Source organism: Budorcas taxicolor, chromosome 14 (assembly GCF_023091745.1).
Source record: "Budorcas taxicolor isolate Tak-1 chromosome 14, Takin1.1, whole genome shotgun sequence".
NCBI lineage: Eukaryota > Metazoa > Chordata > Mammalia > Artiodactyla > Bovidae > Budorcas > Budorcas taxicolor.
In genome coordinates, this window is record NC_068923.1 from 29,696,622 (window position 1) to 29,704,215 (window position 7,594).

General features: G+C 49.1%; 1 pseudogene; it reads left to right on the forward strand.

The window, feature by feature from the left end:
- The first annotated feature begins 6,725 nt into the window (after window positions 1-6,725).
- On the forward strand, window positions 6,726-7,248 carry LOC128059166 (ribonuclease H2 subunit C-like; annotated as a pseudogene).
- Window positions 7,249-7,594: the final 346 nt, after the last annotated feature.

Genomic DNA, 7,594 nt, shown 5'->3' on the forward strand with positions numbered 1-7,594 from the left:
TGTCTGATAGAGAGCAAGCCCCAGATAGCCACGTTTTAAAAACCAAGTACCCCTGCCACCTATAATAAAACTCTGTAACACCCTGACAAGGACGATAACTGGCTTAACTCAAACATGTTCTCAGTACGTCTGACACCACCCTCTCCACACAGCTCCAACACACCCCCGTGCCTTTCCACAGGCTACTTCTTCTGCTCCAACGCCTCCCCCAGCCCTGCCTACTAAACTCTTACTCAGCCTTCACCTCCTCCATGGAACCCTTTCCAACTTTTCTACCCACCTTCCCCTCTCCCCCCCTCCCTTTATTCCAGCTCTTTTCATACCATAGCACCATAGAGACCTGGAAGGAAGCCAGAAGAGGTGCTCTTCGTGGAGGCAAAGACAGAGTCTCAGTGCCCTATAAACCCCTGGGCCAAGTTCAATCACTGCTTGGCACACAGATGATGCTGAAGTGCTTGTGGGATGAATGAATGCCTGCACAAACGAACAGGCCCTAAACACCACTGAGGTGTTCTTGCTGCTGTAGGTGAGAACTAGGGCTTAATTATCAGATGCATTGGTGCTTTTAAGTCAGGAAAGAACCCCGATGGTGCTTAAGTTTTAAAAATTGTTATTGCAGACACACCTGAGAACAATGAAAAACACAGACTAGAGCAGAATGAAATATGATGGGGAAGAAAAGGACATTGATTTTAACCACAGGAACACTATTCAAAATGGCACAGCTGACAGCCATCAGGAGATCCAGGTCCCCAGAACTCCACATGCCCACCTGGATCAGTTTTCAGAAAATCTTCCCCTTCCCCTCACCCAATCCAGTCATCTGGACTTGGACGGCATTGAGTCCTTCCCCAGCCTCAGGGACCCCAACGACCTTCCCTTGCCAACAATTGTTTAGTTGTGGAAGCAGGCACAGAAATGTGGGAGCAGGAGAGACCTGGGCCTGGATTCAGGGTCTGTCACTCCCTGGCAGTGCAACATCTAACAAGTTACTTCACTTCTCTGAGCCTCAGTTTCCACATCTGGAAAATGGGTGGACTTTTACCTACCTGAGGGATTGTCTGGAGAACGACAAGACAGATGATGGCCATTAACAGACACAGTACAGGGTCTGACATTGAGTGGACAATGGACACAGTCAAGGTCCCTTCTCTTCCTCTGTATTAGGTATTTCTGTCTTCTTCACTGGCCAGTCTGCACATCCCCCATGAAAAACTTCACTCAGTACCCACTTGAACCAAGGAGAAGCAACTGACACAGATAACACTTAGCAGCCCCTCCCCTCTGGCTGCCACAGTTTCTCACACCTGAAAACCCATTTCCTGCCTCTTGCTCAGTGATCCTCCTTTGAGAGCACTGCTCTCTTCTTCCTTCATTCACTTATAAGCTGTTATGCATTCAACAAGTACTGAGCAGAAACCCCTACATGCAGGCACAGTGGTAAGGAGGTGAATGAGGCTCCTGCTGTCACTGACCAATGAAGTTTTCCCAACTGCATGTGCTCCAACCTGGGAGAAGAGTGAGGGAATGAGGGCAAGGCTCTGACACCTCCTTCAGGACTCAGCTCAGACACTGTGTTGGCTCCCAGGGGTTCCCAAGGCTGCCATAACAAACTCTACCAACTCAGCAGGTTCTAACAACAGAAATTTGTTCTCCCACGTTCTGGAAGCTGGAAATCCAAAATCAAGGTATCGGCAGGGCTGGGCTCCCTCTGAAGGCTCCAAGGAAGAATCTTGCCTCATCTCTTCCAGCTTCTAGGGGCTCCTGGAAAACACTGCCATTCCTTGGCCGGTAGCTGCATTGCTCCAATCTCTGCCTCCATCATCACACAACCTTCTCTGCATGTCCTCCTCTGTCTCTTATTGGACTTGGGGCTTATCCTAACTCGTATGATCGCATCTTGATCCTTAACTTAGTACATCTGCAAAGACCCTACTTCCAACCAAGGTCACATTCTGAGGTTCCGAGTTGTCATGAATTTGGGGAGGAGGTATTATCTATTCCACATAGACAACATCTCTCCCCAGAAGGCATCTTGATGACCTGCACCATCCTCGGTCCCAGGCTGGGCCACCACAACAGACACCTCCTCATCTTCCCTTTTCATCAGGGGCATCTCATGGATGGGGACCACGTCACAGAAGGTATTCAGTAAATGTGTATTGAACTGAACTAAACCATTTCACTGGAGAAGGAAATGGCAACGCACTCCAGTATTCTTGCCTGGAGAATCCCATGGACAGAGGAGCCTGGTGGGCCACAGTCCATGGGGTCAAAGAGTTGGACACAACTGAGTGACTAAATCACTACCAAACCACTTCATAGGGACTAGCAACTCTTTAATGGACTCCACGGTCAATGTATAGAAGATATAGCTTTCGAGCAGCTTCCCAAAATCCCAAGGTGAGCAACGTTTGCCAAATGCCTATCAAGGAGGAGTTAGGGTCCGGGAAGAGAAGCCCAGGATCAGGCACGAGAAATGATCTAAGAGAACTCATCTGTTAGCACAATTCACCACCGCGTCCTATTCTCCGTCCAGCCAACATAAGCCTTTGGGATGACATCCTGAGAGGCTGCACGTTAACACAGAAGCCAATGCTGAGGGGGCTGGAGGGAGGGATCTGGTTTCTGAAGTGTCAGCTCTCACGCAGCCTTATAGGACTTCTAGTCTCCCGTTCAAACACCACGTCATTCTCTTCATGCAGGGAGTTTGGGTTTTGTTTTCCCTAAAGATATCCACGCGTCTCTTTTCTTCTTCATTTTACTTGTTTGATTTAACTAGGATTCCAGGGCCTGTGGTCCAGAAATCCCCAGTGATGCTCCCAGAACAAGCTGATGGTCCAGAAAATGGTGATTTGAGGACAGAGATTCAAGAATCCCAAGTGCTTGTAAGTTAGGAGGATGAAAGCACAAGAGCCTGGTCCTATTCAACATTGGAGGCTGTTTCTGCCTTTTGCCCAAAAGGCCCTCTGGCTCTCCTTACATTCAGAGACCAGAGGCCACCCCAGGGCCACTGCAAAATCAAAACCCTCTCAGACAGCCCGGAAGGGAGGCAACATGCAGACACCTAAGATAAGACTGAGGAGAAAATAGGAGAATTCATTAGCGGAGCCTCTGAGACACTTATCTTTTGTAAAGTGTTGGAGAAGAAAACAGAATTAATCCCCACTTTGGCTATAGATGTGTTTGACTTAACTTATCTGCATGGCAAAAGTAAGAATGCTAGTGGGTTTGAGAGGGCTCAGATAATTCTCCACTTGAGACTGAGACCACCAGGGGCTGTGCACACAGGTATAACAATTGCTTTTTACTTGATAAGTTGTGTCCAGCCCTTTTGAGATACCACAGACTGTAGCCTGCCAGGTTTCTCTGTCCATGGGATTATCTAGGGAAGAATACTGGAGTGGGTTTCCATTTCCTTCTCCAGGGGATCTTCCCAGACCAGGGATTGAACCCACATCTCCTGCATTAGCAGGCAGATTCTTTACCTGTTGAGCCATCAGGGAAGCCAGTATAACAATTAGCCTTCAGAAAATGTTTGCTGAGTGAAGTAATCCATGAATGACAATGACTAACATTTACTGCTCCCTTACTAAGCACTGTACCCACATTAACTGGCTCAGGTATCACAAGACTCTTCCAGATTCTCCTCAGCACCTTCCTGAAACCCTATATCGAATACCTTCTGGAATTTCCCTAGCAGTCCAGTGGTTAAGACTCTGCACTTCAAATGCAGGGGATAAGGGTTCAATCCCTGGTCAGGAAACTAAGATCCTGAATGCTGTAAAGCCAAAAAAAGAAAAAAAATCAACTGTCTAAAATAAAATACGGCCTCCACCCCACCCACTACATTATTCTTTCTCACCCCTTTGTCTTTCTTTCATACCTTTAATCATAACTGTTTATTATTTAATTTGCTTTCCTGACTTTATTTAGCTGATGCCCTCACCCAAATGGAAGTCCCATGAGGACGGAGAACAGGGTTGCCTTGGCCATATCTGTCTCCTTGGTTCCTGACACAGAGAAGGTAACCAACACAGGTCTGCTCAACAAATGAATGCTCAGCCCTTCCAGGGGAGGGCTGCAGGAAGACCACTCTGCAGGCAGCCAGGGGAAGGATGGAGGAATCCAGAGAGTTTAGATGCGCTGCTATTCCTATCCCACAGTGAGCTACAGCTGTTCATAGAACAGCAAGGACCTAGGAAACAAGGAGACAGAGTTCACAGGGAGCTGGACACTAACTGATGCACAAAGGGGAGGAGGTGGGGAGCAAAGTAGAGAGAGAGCACGCAGTTGCTAGCTTGACGGACTCTCAGGATGACTGTGCCATAAGCAGAGAAGCGCAGGACAAAGGCACAGGGAGGTTCGCCTTGGGACTGCTAGCCAGGAGGTGAGAGCCCAGAGACAGGAACTGAGGCCTCCTATGTGCAGAGTGGTGTCCCCCGTACCTCGGGGTTGGCACAGCCCCATGGATCTGTAATCTTGCCTACAGTCTGTCTGTCTGGGGCTTCCCAGGTGGTGCAGTGGTAAAGAATCTGCCTGGAAATACAGGAGATGAAAGAGATGCGAGCTCGATCCTGGGTTGGGAAGATCCCTTGTAGAAGGAATTGGCAACCCACTCCAGTATTCTTGCCTGGAGAATCCCATGGACAGAGGAGCCTGGTGGACTACAGTCCAGGGGATCACAAAGAGCCGGACACTACTGAAGTGACTGAGCAGATAGTCTATCTCCCCCACTAGATCTTAGGGGCCCTTCTCAAAACCCCCTTTTGAGACTTTCCAGTCACCACTGAAAACATCTCTAACAGTGGTTTGCGTGGTGACCTTTCGCGTCTGCAGAGGAGGCTATATGGCAGTTTCTGAGTGGACGAGAGCACAGATGGAGCCAAAGTGCCTGGCTGTGTGACCCTGAGAAAATTAACCAACCTCTCTGTTTCTCAGTTTCCTCCTCTCTGAATTGGGGATTATGATAACAGGTGCCTCCTCATAGAGTTTTTGCGAGGATTAACTGAATTAATATACATAAGTGCTATCTGTGGGTTGGCCGTAAATACCATTTCTGCTATTAAACATAATGCATTACAAAGAGCCAGCTGTAGCTATGTGGCCTTGGAGACATCTCTTAACCTCTCTGAGCATCAGGGCCCCCTGCGGTAAAATGGAGATGATGATGCTATCTCACTGTAGTGGGTTGAATCATGGCCCCAAAACATAAAACCTTATTTGGAAAAAAAAAGATCTTTGCAAATGCAGTTATATAAAGGATCTCAGGATGAGATAATCCCGGATTAACTAGGCAGATCATAAATCAAATGGCAAATGTCCTTTAAGAGAAAGGGTGAGGGAGATTTGAGACACAGAGGCAAAGATGAAGGCAGAAACTGGAGTTACGCAGCCCACAAGCCATGGAACGCCTGAAGCCATCAGAAACCCAAAGAGGCAAAGAAGAGTCCTTCCTCATCTAAAGCCTCTAGAAGGGGAGAACCCTGCCAATACCTTGATTTTGGACTTCTGGACTCCAGAACTTGAGATAATGCATTTCTATTGGTTCAGGCCATGGGATTGTTATAGCACCCGCAGAAAAGCAGTAACTCCTTCATAGGATTCCTGCAAGAACTGGAAGAGATAACACCCATTCGGGCTTCCCTGGTGGCGCTAGGGGTTAAGAATCTGCCTGCCAATGCGGGAGATGCAGGTTTGATCCCTGGGTAGGGAAGATCCCCTGGAGAAGGAAACAGTAACCCACTCAAGTATTCCTGCCTGGAGAATCAGACAGAGGAGCCAGGCGGGCTACAGTCCATGGGGTTGCAAAAGAGTCGAACAGGACTTAGCGACTAAACAGCAACAACATTGTTATAATTTACCTCCCTTCCCTGGACCTTTGTCTCCCCACCTGTAAAATCAGAATTTACATGCAATGAAGGTGTCCAAGTTTTTGCTACCTTCTGCCAGCTCCTTCATCCTTCAGCTCCCTCACATGGCAAGTTGGGACCATGTTATAATAATTCCTTTTCTCTCTCTTTCTACCTCTATCCATCATCTCAAAGATCCAGGATGGACAATGTCCCCAGTGAACAGTCTTCATATCTCTATATCCATCATGGAGGATGGTGAGCACTTGCCCTTACTTATCCCCATCTTCAAACTGGAGGTGATGATGAGATCACAGAATCCTGAGCAGTCACCCTCCAGACCTTCCAGTCTGAAAGAAGACCCTGGGCAAGCTACTCAACCCCACTAGGACATGATGCCCAAATTATATTTTAGGAATGATAATATCCTCCTCCTTCTCAGGGCTTGATGAGGAGGAAGCACTTAAGGTGACCATATAAATGTCGAAGGCAAAACTAGTAACCACATACGGTGGAGGTAATAACACATAGATAATAACACATAGAGAAGTAAAAATGTGCAGTGACATTAAGAATGTCAATGCCATTTGAAATATAAATATACAGTGACACTGTAAATGACAATGATAGCAGAAAGGATGGGAAAAGGTGATGGTGATGCTTCACGGGTGTACTGGATGGGAATCTGTCGCCAGACTATGCAAAAGGGCTCCCTAACGACTCTCTGGCTCCATTCTCTCCTCTTATCACTCTTGCCCTGCCACCAGGAGTCAGGATTGGAGCGACACTCCCAGAAGAAGTTGGGGAACAATAGATCCATTTATCTTTCAAAAAAATAAAGCTGGCCTCCGAGCTACGGAGTCGCGACGGACTATGGCGAACAGCGACGAGGAAGCCATGGCCAAGCGCTGCGTCCACCTGCGCCCTGGTGCCCTGGCCGACCCCGCCCTCGTCTCGCTGCACCTTCTGCCCTGCGAGGTCCGGGTTAACCCGCCCACCTCTGTGGGGCGCTTCTTCTGCCCAGCCATCCATCCGCCAGGGTCCCGACGCACCGGAAGCGTCGTTTCGGGGCCCGCAGTCTACGTGGCGAGGAGGTGGGGGTGCTGCCCGGCTTCGTGGGACAGCTGGTGACAGAAGAGAAGGCAGAGGTGTTGGGGAGGCAGGATGACCGCAGCGAGAGGAGCAGGAGCTCGTGGACAACCCGGAGGCGCTGGAATGGGACTTCGATGGCTTGATCGGGACTTCGACCGCTTGGTTGGAGCCAAAGCCAGCCAGTTTCAGCAGCTTCACCGTGTGGGACCTGGAATCTATCCCTGGTCCGGAGGCCAAAGTGCGTGGGGCCCTAACCTGGTGCACCCTCGCTGCCGCGATTCATGCACAGGTACCCGAAGGCTGAGAACCAGAGCTTGAAATTGAAAGCCACCAATCCCTTCACCCAAATAAACCCCTTCTTCAGTGTGGAGCCAGAGTCCCTCAGGCAATAAAGGAGCTCTTCACAGAAAAACCACTCACTCAATGAATCAATCTCACCGGATCACTCCTTCTTAAATCTCTGGCATGGTTAGGAAGGGCTTCCCTGATGGCTCAGAGGTTAAAGCGTCTGCCCGCAATGCGGGAGACCCGGGTCCGATCCCAGGGTCGGGAAGATCCCCTGGAGAAGGAAATGGCAACCCACTCCAGTATTCTTGCCTGGAGAATTCCATGGACGGAGGAGCCTGGCGGGCTACAGTCGGGACACGACT